The 20,174-nt window shown below is 42.8% G+C and overlaps 1 long non-coding RNA gene across 1 annotated transcript in view; it reads right to left on the bottom strand.

Moving 5' to 3' along the window:
• The window catches only part of LOC130283866 (uncharacterized), a 52,389-nt gene that overhangs the window by 30,405 nt on the left and 1,810 nt on the right, over positions 1 to 20,174 (bottom strand). The window lies entirely within an intron of this gene.

The following is a 20,174-nucleotide window of genomic DNA, read 5'->3' as shown; positions in this document are numbered from 1 at the left end:
TACAAGGATAAAGTTTTTTTTTTTGATACAGCGCAGGAAGCTGTGGCATGGTTAGATGGGGCTATAATATAGTATTGTAATTGATTTGCTATGGGGTGGTGGATGAGACGGGAGGTTAGAGTGGTGGCATAAGTAGAGGCTAGTGGAATGCCCATCCAGTTGGGGGGGGGGGGGGGGAGGTATGGGTAGAGATGGGCCAGACTGGGGGAAATATGTTTTTTATTTATTTATTTTTTTATGTTATACACATTCTCTTTTGAAATTTAAGAGACCTGGGGGACCAGCTTAAAAGGTGCAAAGTGTTTGACTCTATTTCCAGATCACTTCCTGCTATAATTTGTTTTTATGTCCCTCCCCCCCTTTAAAAGTTATATCCTTGAACCACTTCTAATATTTTTCAAGGGACGGGAGGACCTCCCACTATATGTAATGGGAGACTTTAACTGCCCCATGGATCTGGTCGGAGATAAGTGAGGTGTGGAGGTTCCTCAAAACTCACTACAAGGCAATCAATCTCAGCTTAGTCGTATCCCTACAAAACTAAACTGGATGGATATTTGGAGGGAATTCATCCAGATGATATCATATATTCTTGTTACAGTGCTTCCTATAGAGCTGCCTCGCGGATCGATATGGCATTTTGTAATTCATTTGCATTAAAATTTATAAAATAAAATAAATCTCGTATGGTAGAAGAACAATATCCGATCATGTTTCATAGATGATTGATATCCAGGTGAAGGAGAGGTCGGGGACTAGCAGAGCCTTTCGACTGAACCCCCATTGGCTTTCAATAATTGATGGTAAAGACCAAATTTTTAAGGAATTTAGTTTTTTTTTTGAGGGAGCAATACCGGCTCAGCATCACCACAAATAATCTGGGACACGTGTAAAGCTGTTCTGAGGGGCCTTCTTTCAAAAAGGAACAGATTCAACAAATATTTAAAAATTAATTTAAAGATTTATACACCTCCGAGGTCTCGGGGAACAGGTCATATATAAATGATTTTTTCCTCAAAACATAATCTACCACATTTAGATCCAGATGAGATTGAAGCCATAAATAGCCCTATTACTATCCAGGAAGTTTATAAAGCCTTGGCCACTATGTACTCAGCTCCTGGGGCGGATAGCCTTCCTTTTCGGGTATACGTAGAATTTGGGGAGGTGCTCCTGCCAACTCTCTTAAAAGTCTTTAATGAATCCTGTATTAGTAAGTCTCTCCCACCAACTATGCACAAAGCAAACATAATTCTGCTGTTACAAAAGGGGAATGACCCTCTCTCAGTTGACTCCTATAGACCCATCTCTTAAATTCAGATGCCAAAATTATTGCCAAGGTGTTGGCGATGAGACTGGCAAAGGTCTGTAACAAAATTATTGGGACAGACCAAACCTGCTTTGTGCCGGGTCTAAATATTCATGACAATTTAACTAGGTTGTTTGCTAATATTCAGATTCCGATGGAGGGGCTCCGATCCATTTAGTCGATAGATGCCATGATGCCATTGCTTGCTAGGGTGGATTGGAGCTAGCTCTGGCAAGCAATGGAGAGGTTTGGGCTGGGTGGCAGATTTTTGGAATGGGTCAGGGTCCTGCATGGCCATCCTCTAGCTCGGGTTATAGTTAATGAGAATCAGACAGAAACATTTAACTTGGAGAGGGAATAGACAGGGGTGACCCCTGTCCCCCCTTCTGTTTCTTTTATATAGTGAACCCATTGCAATAGCTATTAGGCAAATGGAGGAGATAGAGGGGTTTGGTATTTATGGGAAGGACAGTAAATGTCTATGCAGACAATTTGCTTCTTACCCTCCAAAATTCTGAAAAATCGATCCCAAAAACTATGCAGCTAATTTAATGTTTTGGGAATTTTTCTGGATTGAAGGTTAACTGGTCTACTCCCTTTTGATATAGTTAGCAGTGAAGAAGGGGTTGTGTTGAAAGTGTGGGAGCCTGATAAGACTATTGAGAATCTCGGGATAGTAGTTGGAACTAACCCTAGTCTTTTTCCTGAACAGAATTTATCCCTTTTGCTAGACAAAAAAAAATAAAATTGATTATGGCTTCTACTTCCTATCGCAATGGCAGATAGGGCCTCTATAATTATGATTATTACCCCCACAAATTATTTTCGTATTAAATGCATCTCCTGGATGGATATCAGAAAAATTTTTCATTGTGCTCAAATGGTTAGCTGAGCATGATGGGGGATGGGCACTCCCGGATTTTTTTCGGTATTTTTTTAGCACTAAAATTACAGAATATTATGAGGTAGAGGGAAAGTGTAGTTTTATTAATTTTTTTTCCTTAATGGGTCACTATAAGGAAATTTTTGAGATTTTGGAACTTGGGGCACTCACCACTCATTTGCATATTTATATTATAAAGTATGGGTGAAATTTAAAACATTTTGTAAAATTACATAGAGTTTTGATTTTACTCCATTATGGTCAAATATAGCACTTAAGGAATTCTTTATAATTAAAGTTTCACATTTTTGGGTGAAAAGGGGGCTCATTTATGTAAATCAATTATATGTTGCAGGTCAAATAAAGCTGTCTGATGTCACGTATGGGCAGGGAAGGAGTGCTCTCTAAGCTCACCCGCGCCCCTGTCCCGGCCTACTTGTCCGCCTATCCTAAATGATAGGCCGGCAACTTGTCGACAATACCTTCCTAAATAAGTGAGGGGAGTCAAATGTCCACACAATAAAATACAATCCTGTCAGTTTTCAGGAGCAACAGGGAAACAAGCAACTAACAAAGACAAAGTAAACATACACACATAAAGTCAATGTCAGTCAAACCGAGTCTAGCCAGGAGTGGGAAGAGGTGCCGAATCGCTATAACAAAAGAGAAGTCAGATAGGAAGCCAGAAGTCAAGTTGCCGGGTATACAAGGGAATAAGGAAATGCTAGCTACTCAGGTAATGACCAGTTTCACAGGCATCTTCCCAGTGTCTGATGCCTGGTAATATAGGGAGATGCACATGTGGTCAATCAGTAGCTAGCCACTCAGACAGCAGGGTGTAACCCGGCAACCTTGCAACAACACCTTGTCAGCACCTGTTAACCCTGCTGGTGCTGACAGTACCCCCCCCCCTTTTAAGAGGGGCCACCGGACCCTTAAAACTGGGTCTTGGTTTGTCTGGGTGAGAATCGTGAAATTTCTTAATTAAAGTGGCAGCATGCACAAAAGAGGCCTGAACCCACGATCTCTCCTCCGGACCATAACCTTTCCAATGAACTAAGTACTGGACAGAATTCTGTACCCTTCTGCTATCCAGTATTCTAGCGACCTCATACTCAAGCTCTCCGTCAACCTCAACCGGAGGAGGCAGACTCGGGAGTGGAGACTGGGTAGGAACAGAACGTTTTAACAAGGAGCAATGGAACATATTATGAATCTTAAAAGAAGATGGTAATTTTAATCTGTAACTCACAGGATTAATAACTTCAATTACCTCATAAGGTCCAATGAACCTAGATGCCAGTTTCTTAGATGGAACCTTGAGATGAAGATTTTTCGTAGATAACCACACTTTATCACCAACTTTAAATTTTATGCCGCAAGTACGTCTCTTGTCGGCCGATTTCTTTTATAGTACTTGGGCGTTTTCCAGGTTCTTCTGAACCTTAGCCCAAACTGTGCACAGTTTACTCATAGTGGTGCTGACCTCAGGGTTATCCCTATCAGTATAGGTACAGGGTTTCTAAGGAATAGATAATGGACACAGCTCCCCTGCAGGACAAATCCGAGGAGTCTTAGCTCGGGCACACACATCACAAGAAGCAACAAAAGCTTTCACATCCCTGTTCAGGGTTGACCACAAAAATCTCTTTTGAAGCAATCTCCTTGTACCATGGATACCAGGATGACCTGCTAACGGCGAACAATGAGATTCCTCGATTTTACGGAGGCGAAACTGAGTAGGTACAAAGATTTTGCCTCTAGGAATCTCTGGAGGAACCAAACCTTGATTACTCAAAATTTCCGATGTTAAATCGGCAGATACTGCAGAGATAACCACACCTTCTGGAAGAATAGTCTCAGGATTAGAGTCTATAGGCTGAGAAGCGCTGAAACTTCGAGACAAGGCATCAGGTAAAAGTTCAATAGCACAGACATAATCTCGGTGTGGGGGCAAAGCAGAGGATGCCTTCTCAGAAAAAAAAAAAAAGTCACAAAAATCTGAAATAAATTAGGGTTGAATACTTTTACCCACACCGAGAGTAGCAAGAGAGTCGGTAATGTATTTGTTAGAACACTCAGATCCCCACTTGATAAGTTCCCCTGAGGTCCAATCAAAAATAGGATTATGATTTCTTAACCAGGGTAAACCCAGAATCACATCTACAGACACATTTTTAAGAACAAAAAAGGTGATTTTTTCAAAATGCATAGAACCGACCAATAATCCCACTTCGGGAGTAGAAAAACTGACACAACCCCCTGACAAGGGTGTATAATCCCCTTCAGAAATGGGAATTGGGTCCTCCAACCGTCTCAAAGGTAAATTTAAAGACTTAATACATTTTAGATCCACAAAATTAGCAGCATAACCAGAATCAACGAAAGCTTTACCAAATATTTTTCTCTTTTGAAAACATATTTGCACTGGTAACAACATTTTTGAAGATAAATTCGGAGGTACCTGTGCGCCTAAATGACCTCCCTGATTGTCATTTAGGCGCTAACGTCTCCCGGCTACTGGCATTTGGCGCAATTCTGGACCTGAAGACCCTTCTCTCCACAAGTCTTTCTTCCGAAAGGATTTTCCCTGCTGAGGGGAAAATTTCCCTATCTGAATGGGTTCCTCGGAAGAGACATGAGAGACAGGAGAAGAAGGAAACATGGAGGAAGGAGAGTGAGGAATAAAATTTAAAGTCCGCTCTCGCTTTCTTTCTTTCATAGGTCTGTCAAGTCGTATAGCTAATGTCATGGCTTGTTCTAATGAGTCAGGTGATGGATAACTTACTAAAACATCCTTAATAGCGTCAGATAATCCTAATCTGAACTGACACCTAAGGGCTGGATCATTCCAACCCGAAGCCATGCACCACTTCCGAAAATTCGCACAGTACTCCTCTGCTGTTCTCTTTCCCTGCTTAAGATTGACTAGCTGCAATTCTGCAAAGGCTGCACGGTCTGGCTCATCATAAAGAAGGCCCAAAGCAGAAAAGAAAGTCTCCACTGAACTTAATTCAGGAGCTGAGGAAGGTAAGGAGAAAGCCCACTCTTGAGGGTCTCCTTGCAACAAAGACAATATAAGTCCTACTCTCTGGTCCTCTGTGCTAGTAGACTGTGGTCTCATGTGAAAATATAGCTTACAACTGTCTCTGAAAACAAAACAAAAATTTCTGTCACCTGAAAAATGGTCAGGAAGATTGATTTTAGGGTCACTTGAAACAGCTGGAGGACAGACCACTGACTGACCATTAGCTGTCTCCTGAGCCTGAACCCTCTCAGCAAGAGATTGTACTGAAAGGGTTAATCCCTGCATTTGCTCTACTAAAGCAGTCATTGCTTCCATCATAGCAGAGGCAGGTAGTAGTTTCAAAATGTCACGTATGAGCAGGGAAGGAGTGCTCGCTAAGCTCACCCACGCCCCTGTCCCTGCCTACTTGTCCGCCTATCCTAAATGATAGGCCGGCAACTGGTCGACAATCCCTTCCTAAATAAGTGAGGGGAGTCAAATGTCAACACAATAAAATACAATCCTGTCAGTTGTCAGGAGCAACAGGGAAACAAGCAACTAACAAAGACAAACTAAACATACACACATAAAGTCAATGTCAGTCAAACCGAGTTTAGCCAGGAGTGGGTAGAGGTGCCGAATCGCTATAACCAAAGAGAAGTCAGATAGGAAGCCAGAAGTCAAGTTGCCGGGTATACAAGGGATACAATACAGGAATATGGGTGCACTACTGTGGTAGATGTATACAATGACATTGGCTATCCCTCAACACTGATGTTAAAATTGAGACATTCGCCAGTGTATCCTTATATGAAGGACACACCAGAGCCCGCACACCAACGCCAAGGTTTCTCAAGATGGTGCGGGACCTACGCTAATCCTACCTGTGCTTGATAAGCAAAACAGGGGCCAGTGGGCAATTACAGCAGCATTCGGTCGACTCACAACTTCCTCCCAGATACCCTCCAGCGTGACTGAGCACACATGCAATGGGAGGAGGGAGGCAAGTTGCAAGCCCCACCTGAGTTGGCTCATATGGGTGCCTGGCCTCACAGGTGCTACCTTAATGCTGCCTTGAAGATATTCAAGGCGCATTTATTTTGGAGTTTATACACCTCCAAGTATAAAATTTAAACAAACAACAAAAAACGTGGTCTCAAATGGCTGGAGGTGCTCAACCCCAGATGCGATTGTGCATTTATATTGGGGGAGCAGATCCTGCCCTTGTAGTCCGTTGCTAAGGGTGATCCCCAGCATAAAAATGCATACAATGGAGGATGCCTGCAGCGGACTATTGTGGCACTTGTAGTCCGCTGCAGGCATCCTCCATTGTATGCATTTTTATGCTGGGGATCACCCTTAGCAACGGACTACAAGGGCAGGATCTGCTCCCCCAGTATAAATACACAACCGCATCTGGGGTTGAGCACCTCCAGCCATTTGAGACCACGTTTTTTGTTGTTTGTTTAAAGGGTATACAAGGGAATAAGGAAATGCTAGCTACTCAGATAATGACCGCTTTCACAGGCATCTTCCCAGTGTCTGATGCCTGGTAATATAGGGAGATGCACATGTGGTCAATCAGTAGCTAGCCACTCAGACAGCAGGGCATAACCGGCAACCTTGCAACAACACCTTGTCAGCACCTGTTAATCCTCCTGGTGTTGACATTTGAAGAGTTAGCTCACAAGTTTGGGGTGGCAAATACTCAGAATCTTTGGTATCTACAATCAATAATCAATCCAGATCATAAATCAATAAAAAGGGAGTTCAGGAGAGTTCATGCACATCCTATTGTTGACTTAATGAGAGGGCCCTCTGTCCATAAAACCCATGACAAAAATGTATAAAATGTTGGGTCTTGAAATATCGAGAACATTTCAAGAAGCTATTAAGGGAAGATGGGAAAGGGACTTGGGGGATATTCAATCGGACACATGGGGCAGAATTATTTAAAATCTCAAATTTACATCATATAATAAGGCACATGTACAATCTAAGATTTTGTACAGGATGTATTACATCCCATGGGGATTGAAGAGTATGGGCCTCAGACAGGATGCAAGCTGTCCAAAATGTCAGTTGGAGGATGCTACCTTTTTGCATCTCATCTCAAACTGTTCAAACTGTTATATCCAGACGTTTCGGAAGCAAATTATTGATGTTATTGAAAAAAAGGTATAATATTAACATCGAAGGGGACCCTAAGAGAATTATCCTTGGAGATGTTGGGGATATTATATATAAGAAAAGTCTAATTAGACTATTTGCTTATGCAAAGTTGCTGATCTTCTGTCTGATCTCTCTGGGGAGGGTTGGGGCCTTGGGGGTTAATAATTGTGATATTTTTTATTTGGATGTTTGGTAAAATATCTGTAATTATGTTATAAAAGTAATAAAAATACTTTATAAAAAATCAACACTACTTTTATTGTCACTTATACTATAGTGTTTTAGGATTACTTGATGTTAATTCCAAATAGCGTGTGCAAAATTCTTGATCTTTGAGATGTAACTGCACCCAGCAGAAGCTTCAACATTACTCAGAACTTATAGAAAACAATACAAGGTAGCTCAACCTTTTCTCAGATATGACTGTGTTTTATGAATGTTTTTAACCTAGTGTTTTAATTTGACTTGTTAGGTTAGGTCTCAAATTAGATTTTTATCACTCAGAACTTGTGTGATCTGAATGCTTGATAGTTTCTAAAATTGAGGCAAGCGCATCAAAGATTTCTGCACTTAGTTCACTTTAATTCAGTCTGAGGAACCCTGCAGCTACAGGTCGTATTGGGGTAAAATAATTATTCGAGGGGTATCTATAGCTCAAAATCTAGAGCCAATTTGATAATACCAAAGTTTTTGGATTCAGCATTGCCAAAATACCATAAATTTTAGCAAAAATTTTTGGCAACTGGAAAAAAAATCTAATTTGTAAGGCTGCAAAACATATTCAGGACTATATTCTCTTCCTTGTGGTATCATATTATACTTTTTAGTTTCGCTGTAGTAGCAAGAGGTGGACACAGCAGGAAGGAGAATTAAAGAGTATCTGTCAAACCACAGAAAAAAAAATTATTACTCACGAGGTTATGCATGATGCATTACATGCCTTTTTATGTTTCTTATTTGGCTCACAAATCCCTCTGTTCTCTTGCTCACTCATTCTGAAATCCACTGCTCAGGAATAAGCATGTCTGAAGCAAGCACTGAGCCCACCCTCACTCATTGAGCATTTACCCAAAGCCTCACAGGACAGGAATGAGCAAAGGAGTGATAGTCATGTCCTCACTTACTGGACTTTGTCCCAATCAATGCTTCAGCTCGGACAAAGATGATGCCAGACTGGACCATGTTCTGGAGGGTATGGTGACCCCTAGTGCTTTTTTTTTTTTTTTTTTTTTTTTTTTTAAGCCGTGATTTGTATAAACAAAAAAAGAAAAAGGAAATAGCTAATCTGGAAATGGACGGTTTTGCATAATGGTGGCGGGACCTAGCATATCCAGCTTCCCTGCCTCCATCCCCTCTGTACAGATTTGCCCACCCACATCATGAATATTCATGGGTCCCCTTTACCTAGGTGGTGGGTATGCTGGGTCCGGCCTACATTGTGTTCTACAAGCCTTCTATTTCCAGATAAGCAAGGCCAACTAACACAGCATGTATTGATCAGTGTCAGGCAGCTACTGCCAAGGCAAATAAAATCATGAGGTGCATCAAAAGGGACATAGATGCCCGCGGAAAACAAATAATTCTCCCACTTCTGTATGTGAACCCACATATTAAAGGGTAGGATAGGGGATAAGATGCCTGATCGTGGGGGTCCCGCCGCTGGGGACCCCCGTGATATTGCACGCAGCACCCTGTTAGAATCAGTCCCCGGAACTTTAGCTCTGGGTCTGATTACTGACGATCACGGGGGCCGGAGCATTGTGACGTCACGGCCCCTGCCCCTGTCATGCTCCCTCACATAGGCTTGCATTGAGGGGGCAGAACGTGTCGTCACACGGGGTCGGGGCGGGGCCGTGACAATGCTCCGGCCCCCGTGATCGCCAGTAATCAGACCCGGAGCGAACGTGCTCTGGGGACTGATTCTAACGGGGTGCTGCATGCAAGATCATGGGGGTGGGACCCCCGCGATCAGGCATCTTATCCCCTATCCTTTGGATACAGGATAAGATGTCTTAACGCCGGAGTACGCCTTATGTCTTGTCTCACATTATGTATCCAAAATACTTCCCTATTGATCAGATTTTGTCTATGGTTGCCCCCTCTCACTGGTTGACTGACCCTTTCTATGCCTTATAATCTAAAAGTGGAGCAATCACCTGCATGACAATCCACGCAGTGTTTGGACACTGCCAAAATATTTCTTAATTTCAAATGAGGCACATCGGATTAATTGTGGTGCATCCCACGTACGTTACATGCAACACTCAATATCGAATAAACCATTTTAATGAGTGTTGTAGTTAATGTGCTGTTCAACATTGAAACCTTGTCCTGTGTATAAGAAATGAAAGATGTAGAATTGTACGTGTCCACCTTTAAGAGTCTGGATGATTAAGCCATGTAGGCAGAGGCAGATCTAGACAATAATGAGCCCCTCCCCCCAGCTTGCAAATTTAAGAGAATGGCGGTGCACACAGTTTATTCATCGCCACTCACCAGGGGGGCATGCAGGATTTTCTCACAGGTTGAGGTTTAAAAACATAAAGGGGAAGATTTATCAAAACCTGTCCAGAGGAAAGTTGCTGAGTTGCCCATAGCAACCAATCCCATTGCTTTTTTCATTTTGCAAAGGCCTTTTCAAAAATGAAAGAAGCAACAACCTGGTTGCTATGAGCAACTTTAGGACAGGTTTTGATAAATCTCCCCCAAAATAATACCTCCACACCAGGATGACATATTACTCCTTAATACCTTAAAGGGGTACTCCGGTGCTTAGACATCTTATCCCCTATCCAAAGGATAGGGGATTAGATGCCTGATCGCGGGAATCCCGCCGCTAGGGACCCCCATGATATTGCACGCGGCACCCCGTTCATAATCAGTCTGATTACCGGCATCCACAGGCCCGACGGCGTGTGACGTCACACCTCCGCCCCTGTGTGACGTCACGCTCCACCCCTCAATGCAAGCCTATGGGAGGGGGCGTGTACACAGATGTTAGTGACCTCGGCTCAACACAGGCTCTGCAGATCATACAAGGGATTACATACAGTTATATCAAGTGACATCTTCTCTAATTTGAGTCATTCACTTTCCTTTTTCTTTTCCATCCAGCCCAGACCGTCACAACTATTTCTTCCAGCCACAACTCTTCTCCACAGAACCTGCCAGACAAACATTTTAGGATCCACACTTTTCTAGCACTCTATACAGTTATAATAACCCCCTGGGTGTCCTATGCAGTAGAGTGGGTAGATACGTGGGTTGAGGAAAAGAGTAGGTAGCCCCCCATTAGGTAGTTAGATTCAGCCCTCCATATATAGTAGCAGCAGCCCACCACCCATATAGTAGTAGCAGCAGGTAGTGGTAGCAGAAGCCCCTTTAGGTAGTAGTAGTGGCAGTAGCAGTAACCCCCTTTTGATAACAGCAGCAACCAGTTTTAGGCAGCAGCAAGAGCAGACCCCTTTATGTAGCAGCAGCAACCCCCTCTAGGTAGCAGCAGCCCCCTTTTAGGTAGCAGCAACCCCCTCTTGGTAGAAGCAGCCCCCTTGACAATGGTAAAAAAAAGACGATGAAACACACCTGGCTCCTGTAGTCAGTCACGTGTCCTCTCTTCTTTCTTCCCCTCCGCAATGTGCTCCAAATGCATGATATCACTGATGCACCGAAGGACATAGGAAGGACACTTTACCTCTTGTGGTTGTCCATGTAATGTGGGTGGCCACAAGAGTGACTGACAGTGCGAGGAGCCAATGGCTCCTGTAAACGCATCTTATAGTTAAATGCATCCAGGACCGGTGGGCTCTGTAGAGTGGTGATGCGTACATTGTACACATTGCCACTATCATAGAGGGCGAGTTAGGTGGCTGCGAGGCCCCATCCAGCGCAAGGCCTTTGGCGGCCACTCGCCTAATAAGAGAGACGCCTCTGCATGTAGGAATGGATTTTGTTCCACTGTTAAAAAGACCAGAGGATAACGTTTGTCCTATAGCATGTGCTCTACTTAACCCCTGACTGTAGGACCTAAGAGAAGGAGGAATCAGACAAGATAACAGGCATAAATTTCCAAATTACCTTGCAGACCTGGTAATAATCTGAACTGTGTGCTGTAAAAGAAAACAAAAAAAAAAAAAACACCAAATCATAGTTCTCTCGTTGTGTTTCAGTGCCAGTATTAGTGCTTCTTAACAAAATGCCACTCTTCCTGTTTCTGGCTGTTTCCCTGGCTCTACTGATGGTCCATATTGGGTTACCAAGTTGTGGTAATTTGTCAATGATGTCGGCTTCACTCTCCAAGCTGACTTCATCGGAACAATTTCTTCTGGCTCTGATCATCTCGCTCACAAGGAGATTTTTTACCACGTGGATGACAGGAAGAGGCATGTAAAGTTGAATTAACAGATATCTCTTTCTTATAATTACATGTCTCTATTTGGCACTGTCAGATCCAAAATATTTTAATATGCTGTCACTGATGAAAATTAAATACCTTTTGTAATATGGTTGTTTAAAAAAATGTCATATTTAATAAAGAAAGCTGCTCCAGAAAATCCCACCACTAGGGGTCCCCATATCAACCTGGACACTAACCAGTCCTGCAGCAGCATCAGGCTTGCCGATGAGTCAGGGACAAGGCTGCATGAGCAGGGGGACCAATCACCTCCCACCACCACCACAAGGGAAGGACAAGCCCCTTCTACTGAGAGGATTTCTAACACTGTGAGCTAATTTTTTTTATAAATAAATATAGGTAATAAAGACATAAAAATGAAATGTACACGGTCAGGATTAGGCACTGAGTAAGACATTGTTATTTTTTTGTGGGATCTGACAGGTACACTTTACATCTAAAAAGGGTACTTGGTCCTGACAGTGAGACACTATGAATTTCAAATTAGATGATTAACAGTTGCCACATCATATACAAATAAGGGCATCTTAGCAGCCATCGTACCAGGCTATGCTCTTCCAGAAAATTCTCCAAATAGTGTCCCTCCCACCAAGACATGAAAATGTTCACTAAGGGTGCATTCACATGACCGTCTGTCCCCATTTTTTTTCCCAGCCTAGGTTCTGTTGTTGATGCTTGTAAACGGATTACAAACGATTGTAAAATAATCCCATTGATGTCAATGGGATTTTTTTTTACAATCCTTTCACATCCATTTGCAACAGTCTGCACTCATTTCCTGTTTTTTTTTTTTTTTTACGGGAGAAAAGACTGTCTCATGCAGTATTTTTTTCTCCCGCCCAAAAAAACCAAAGAAAAAACAGATACAGTAAATTTAGCATTGAAGTCTGTGGAAAACGGAAGAACCTTTAATGTCATCCGTTTGCATCAGTTTTTACAATCTGTTTTTTTATCCGTTTTTACTTCTGAGCATGCTCAGAACAAAAAAAAATTAGAGCTTGGAGAGCGAGATGGTAAGGGATGACAGAATAAAGGGACATGACATCTGCTGTAATTATGAATAAGAATCACACCTTGTATTGCTTTCCAAGGCCAGCAAGACTGTCAACCAACACATGGGGGGGGAGATTTGTATATTTGTACTGCAGCACAGTATAACCTGATGAGCTGCAGACACTACAGCCTGTGCCATCCAGCCTCTGGCTGGATCTCACAGGCTTCCATAGCAGGCAGACAGGAGGTCATGATCTGACCTCCTGCTGCCATAGCAGCCAACAGCGACCCGCGATTGAATCGCGGCGCCGCCGTTGGAGAACAGGGGGAGAGCGCTCCCCCTGTCTACACCATAGATGCCGTGATCAGGATCGATCACGGCATCTATGGTGTTAATGCTGCCGGGACCGGCGCGATCGCAGCTCCGGCAGCTGCGGCGGGACTCCAGCTGTGATTAATCGCTATGACGTATGCATATGTCCAAATGCGCGAACGTGTCGGATGATTGGACGTGTGCATACGTCCTATAGCGGGAAGGGGTTAAATGGACATTGTCAGATAGAAAAACTTTTGATATGTTCTAAAGCATGCAAAACCAAAAGGTTTTGCAATTGCTTACATTAGAACATTTTCTGTATTTCATACTGAAAAAGCCAGTCAAACAACTGCCCCCCCTGCCTGCTTAGACACATACTAGTCCTGCTGTGTCCATGTGTCATCACCTATGTTATGGACCCACTTCCTTGATTGACAGCACAGGGCTTATAGCTGGAGGAAAAATCCTCCCACTGTTAGCTTGTGTCCCGCTACTGTCAGTGAGGACAAGCTGGGAGTTGTAGTTTACCTAATGCTAGGGGAGATGTGAGCAGACAGCATACTGAGGGAGGGGGCGGAGACCTGCACAGTGAAGAATTCAGACTAGTGAGCTAAATTAAAGGGTAATAAAAAAAAAAATAAAGGTGCTAGACACAAGAATTAGATGTACATGGTCAGGATTAGGTACTGAGTGATATATTTAAAATAAATTGTTGTATCTGACGGGAACGCTTTAAAGGGGTATTCCGGGCAAAAACATTTTATCCCTTATCCAAAGGATAGGGGATAAGATGCCGCTGCTGAGACCCCCCCCCTCGTGATCTCCCTGCAGCACCGGGGTGCTGAATCTCCAGTTTCAGAAACCTCTGGGTTTCCAAGACACGACGTCACGCCACGCCCATGTCTATGGAAGGGGGGGGGGGGCTGGTGACGTCCATCTTCTGGCTTTGGTGCAAAAAAATTACACAAAAACTGCAGCAATCACAATAATCCAGTATGTGAAATCATACATATACTAGATTTTTAAGCTAGTTATTAAATTGGCTTCAACAGTGGCTACAGATATTACACCCCCCCCCTACTCCTCTTAAAGTGAGCACAGGACAAGGCATTTCCTGGAGTAAAATGTGAAATCTGCTGTTGCTCATGATAGCAGGGGAGTTGCCTAATAATTATTTTCTTTGTTGTATGATTCACCATTTCTGATAGGGTTGTATTCTGCACCAACAACATTGATTGTCAGATTGAGCCGTAAGTAGGGTTATCTGGAGCATGATAACTGCTGTAACGTATATTGTCTCTTGTAGGCCAGATGTTCCAGATCACATGTGGAGAAGTGTTTGTGGTTGGAATTTGTTTAAAACTGCCTGTTGATAGTCTCCTGAGACAGCTCTGTGACAAATTGTATAATAAAAAAATGCTAAAAATAGCTGCTATTCCCAGGAAAACCAAAGTTCCCACAAACCAGGAAGCTGGGAAAATTGCTTACATTTCTCTGACTGCTCTGGGCTAGATTCACTCTTCTAAGCCTTCATGTGGAGCTGCTGACTATAGCAGGACACATTGCATTGTGAATATAAAAGTCTATTTAGTTTTAGAGGAGGATAATGCAGAGGAGCGTCGAAAAAACCCATTAAGATTCCATACTCTGCATTCTGCTTTCCTGTTTAACTAGAAAGAGATATCGACCACATGCTGACTTGTAATGTTCTGCGCTGCTAAATATTCTCTTTAAAACCATATGTAGAATTCTTAGTTGCATCATCTTACTACTCCAATTTAACACAAGCTTAAAGGGGTTGTCTGATTTAGAAAAACCTTCTAAATACCTTATTACTGCTAACTGAGATCTTTATCTCTCAGCTGGAATGTAGAGTGGCTAGAAAGAGTATCCCCAGAGAATTCAGCAAGTTTGTGCATTACTTCAATGGGCCATGCAATGCATAATTTGCCCAGTAGGGGTGCTGCAGGCTAACTGTACACACACTACCAGCTCCCTCCGCAGGGGATTGTCTCAGCAGCAGTGTAAGCTGTAATCAGCTTATTTTTAGTGGACATCTTGATGAAAAAAGATGTTGTAATTAGTAGACAACCCCTTACATAACCAACAGCAATATGTACAGTTGATTTTACAATATGGTCACTTCTTGTCACATCCATGTCTTGACTTCTATAGAGATTTATTTAATAAACACTAAGGGGGAGATTTATCAAAACCTGTCCAGAGGAAATGTTGCTGAGTTGCCCATAGCAACCAGATAGTTTCTTTCTTTTTTTAATAGGCCTCTGAAAAATGAAAGAAGCGATCTGATTGGTTGCTATGGGCAACTCAGCATCTTTTCCTCTGGACAGGTTTTGATAAATCTCCCCCGTCATGTACAGTTGGGATTACCTTAAGCTATGTCTGAAAGTAACTTCTTGTTATACCAAATATTTCCTTCTCTACATTTGTTTTAAGCAAGTGTTCAAAGGACTTTCCAGTCTTCTCTAAATAAAGCTTTACATTTTGTATATTAAATGGATATGCACTTAATCATTCTTTATATAGCACACACAGATTCCGCAGCGCTGTACACTCTCTGATATACCTTAGGTTTCCATTCCTCACCATTTTAAAATATACTCCTTTACACTGAAATTCCAACATCTATGTGTACATGATATGCAAATAACATGAAAAAAGCATAATATAGTGTAAAATAAAGCAGAAAAACCTTGATTTATTCAGTATCATGTATGAGCACCACATATAGGAGTACACTTGTATAAACTGATATATATATATATATATATATATATATATATATATATATATATATATATGAAAAATGTTAGGTCTCCCAATAAATTACAAAAAAGAAGAAAGGACCTGAAAGGGAACCTTTAAAACTTAGCTTTTAATATGCACATCTAAAATGTACAGAACAAGGACATATCAAAAAATATATATATCAAAAAAGTATAAAAAAAGATAGAGTTATTCATAAGGTCATAAGAGACCGCCATCAGTGTCCATCTATGCAGGTATATCTGTGCAGAACACATCGTCTCTCATCGGCTGAGGCTCAGTTACTGTAGTGCAACCGCTGACACCTCACCGTGATTACTCACAAGAGAGACAACCTGTTATGCACACGATACTATTATAATACTCTTAGAATAGAAATAATGTATTGCTTACATGTACCATTCCTATAAATGTAAAAATTCACATCTCCTGTATATACACACCTCCGCTGCAGTTCTATAATCGGGGGTGCGTGCAGACAGGGCACACAGATCGCACAGTGAATATGTACATACCGTATTTATCGGTGTATAACACGCAAAATTTTTAGCCTAAAGTCTACCTGCGTGTTATACGCCGATAAGCCGCTGCAGTTCTATGATTTAAAGCGGGCGCTTTAATTCAATGAACTGCAGTGGCTTTTTCAGGTGCAGAGACCACCAGCGCTGCCGGCTTCTCTGCCCCTGCCTGTCCTGGGGTCCCTGCTGCCGCCGCTTCTCTCCCCCTGCTATTGGCGCCGCTGCCCCTTCTCTCCCCCTGGCTATCGGTGCCGCTGCCCCTTCTCTCCCCCTGGCTATCGGTGCCGCTGCCCCATTGCCGGCGCCGATAGCCAGGAGGAGAGAAGCAGCGCCGGCAATGGGGCAGCGGCGCCGACAGACAGGGGGAGAGAAGGGGCAGAGGCACCCATTGCCGGCGCCGCTACCCCGTTGCCTCCCCCATCCCCGGTTGTATAATTACCTGTTGCCGGGGTCGGGTCCGCGCTGCTTCAGGCCTCCGGTGTGCGTCCCCTGCATCATTGCTATGCGCTGCACGGCGCGGCACAATGACGAGTGACGTCACTCGTCATTGCGTCTCGCAGCGCATAGCAACGACGCAGGGGACGCACACCGGAGGCCTGAAGCAGCGCGGACCCGACCCCGGCAACAGGTAATTATACAACCGGGGATGGAGGAGGCAACGGGGCAGCGGCGCTGGCAAAGGGTGCCTCTGCCCCTTCTCTCCCCCTGGCTATCGGCGACGGCAATGGGGCAGCGACATGATAGACGGGGAGAGAAGGGGCAGCGGGGCCGATAGCAGGGGGAGAGAAGCGGCGACAGCAGGGCTCTAGACCCCAGGAAAGGCAGGGGCAGAGAAGCGGGCAGTGACGGCCTCTCTCCCCCTGCCTTTCCTGGGGGCTTCTGCGGGGTAAGAAACAGTGTATCGGGGTATACACGCGCACACATGCACCCTCATTTTACCAAGGATATTTGGGTAAAAACGTATTTTCCCCAATCATCCTTGGTAAAATGAAGGTGCGTGTTATAGGCCGGTGCATGGTATACCCCGATAAATACGGTATATTTAATGGTGGATCCACCGTAACCAGGCTACAGATTTAGCTAGTTTAGGCCAATTAAACACAGATTTATATCGTTTGTGACATTGACTACTGTGGATGTTATCCTTTAGAGAAAGTCCAGTTCACTGTTATAGCAAACCAAGGTTCATACAGACAAACTCCTTATTAGTAGATAGACTCGGTTGATATTAAGTCCACAGTTCACACTGTGGATATTATCCTTTGGAGAAAGTCCAATTCACTGCTATAGCAAACCAAGGTTCATACTGACAACCTCCTTATAAGTAGATAGGCTCAATTAATATTAAGTCCACAGTTCACACTATAGCGCATCCGCGCCTCCAAACATGTAAGTCTTTACTAGCTATGCACAAACACTGCTGGTATTATTAATCCATATTAGTAATACTCCATTAAATTGTGCAGAAACAGATGTTAGGTTCTTTTCACTGAAAAAACTCCTCACAAAGGTAGTTCTTGTAAAGGACATACAGCCAGCATACATTCATTAGTGTATATGAGCATAAAGTTCTATAATATATACACAGTGCTACAGCACGATATTCAGACTGTTAAACGGCCCCATCAAGTGCATTTTATATACTTAGTTCACACTGTAAGATATTTATGATCCACTGATTTTCAGCATATGTTAGTGTTTAGACAGCAATAGTCCCATTATTTTGCACATAGTATTCACACTATATTCAGTGGTTATCCACCAGAATGGCACAGATGACTTGATCTCCTAGTGCGTTCATATATAGTCCACAGTTATTTTGATAGTAGTTCACACTGTGCGTTAAGCTCAATCACAAATTCCACACTTTGACATGCATTGCCATTCATAAATTCCCGGTTTAAAGCATGGGTATATGCTGTAATGTGAAATATCGCATCAGTGGATATATGTTGCAATGTGAAGTGGGGCTAACTCTTCAAGTTGGTGCTCTCAGGAATACATTTATATAGTTGCCATATTTAGTGGTTTCAAATGTCTCCAAATGATATTATAAATGTGCTGATGTAGTTGTGCTAGCATATACACTTAGCTGTATCCATAGGTGCTTAGATCACATCCGAACGTCTGCATGATGGTACATCACAGCTGATGGCTCCATAGTTCTCAAATATCCATACGTAAAGGGTCCAACACGTTTCAATCACTCGATATCCTCAGGGACCTTTAAAACCTTGGTACCTTACTGTCTTTACAGTGCAACTTGTTCGCACCATGTATGCGGCACTGATGGCAGCCGTACTTGACTAACAAACAATACAGGTTGATATACCTTCATTCACCTGTTCCCGCGATCCGAGGCTCCAATCAGCAGTGTGCCACGTCACTAGGAGTGGCTAACTATGCACACCGCTGAAGCTATTTGCCGGGGATCGGGAGGACAAGGTGCACAATCTGTCAGGAGGTAAACATAGACACCTCCTGCTGACTAGATGTGACGGGCAAGGAAAATGGACAATAGTGTAATCACTAATAGCAACACACTCTGTCTCACTTTGTCAAGAAAGAAAAAAGAAGAAGTCTCATATAGTTATAACACAATGTTTACCAACTTGTCATACTAAGGTAGATACTAACGGCAAGATTACTATTTTAATTTGAGTTCTTTATTTAAAAAAAAAATAATTAAAAAAAAAATGTTTTGAATCTTATGGTTATAATTATAGGATTTATACCCAGACTACCTATCATTCTGCCAGTTTTAAGATGTTCCTTTACCCAATATTAATTTTTGAATCTATAACTTTTTTCATTTAAAGATAGCCAGACTACCTATCTCTCTGCCAATTTTGAGACGACGTGTTCTGCACAGCTATACCTGCATAGATGGACACTGATGGCGGTCTTTTATGACCTTATGTACAACTCTATCTTTTTTGATACTTTTGTGATATATATATTTTTTGATATGTCCTTGTTCTGTACATTTTAGATGTGCATATTAAAAGCTAAGTTTTAAAGGTTCCCTTTCAGGTCCTTTCTTCTTTTTAGGAGTACACTTACTTAATTGCCTTGTGCATGCTATCAATAAGGTTATTAATGGCTGTTATTTACTGGTTGTAGGAAAAAATTCACATCCAGGGGCTAAAAATTCATTCCCAGCCTTACTTGTCATAGACAGAGGTCTGATGTAATGTATTGAGTCTAATGTATCTGGAAGCTAAACACATCAGAAATAACTGTTCTGTCCTGAGCATTGCTGCAATGTTTTTCCTTTCAGTGAAAGTAAACAGAGCTCTTGAAAGCAGTGAACAATAAAAGTTGTACATCTTTTAATATGTTACTTTCTAATATAACTTATTTACCGTATTTTTTGCCCTATAGGACGCACCGGCATATAAGACGCACCCAATTTTAAAGGTGCAAAATCTAGAGAAAAAAAAAGATTCTGGACCCAACAGTGATCTTCAACCTGCGGACCTCCAGATGTTGCAAAACTACAACTCCCAGCATGCTGGGAGTTGTAGTTTTGCAACATCTGGAGGTCCGCAGGTTGAAGAACACTGGTATGGGAGGTAATACTCACGTGTCCCCACCGCTCCGGACCCATCACCGGTGCCCTGGATGTCACCTTCCATCGCTGTCGCCGCTTCCCCGGGGTGTCCCCGACGCTCCGGACGTCTTCTACCCCGGATTCCACGCTCTCTGTCGCCGTCATCACGTCGCTACGCACGCCGCTCCTATTGGATGACGGGACGGCGTGCGCGACGACGTGATG

Source organism: Hyla sarda, chromosome 8, assembly GCF_029499605.1.
Source record: "Hyla sarda isolate aHylSar1 chromosome 8, aHylSar1.hap1, whole genome shotgun sequence".
NCBI classification, from domain to species: Eukaryota; Metazoa; Chordata; class Amphibia; order Anura; family Hylidae; genus Hyla; species Hyla sarda.
Note: the sequence above shows the minus strand (reverse complement) of the source record. Positions and strands in the feature narration are given on the sequence as shown.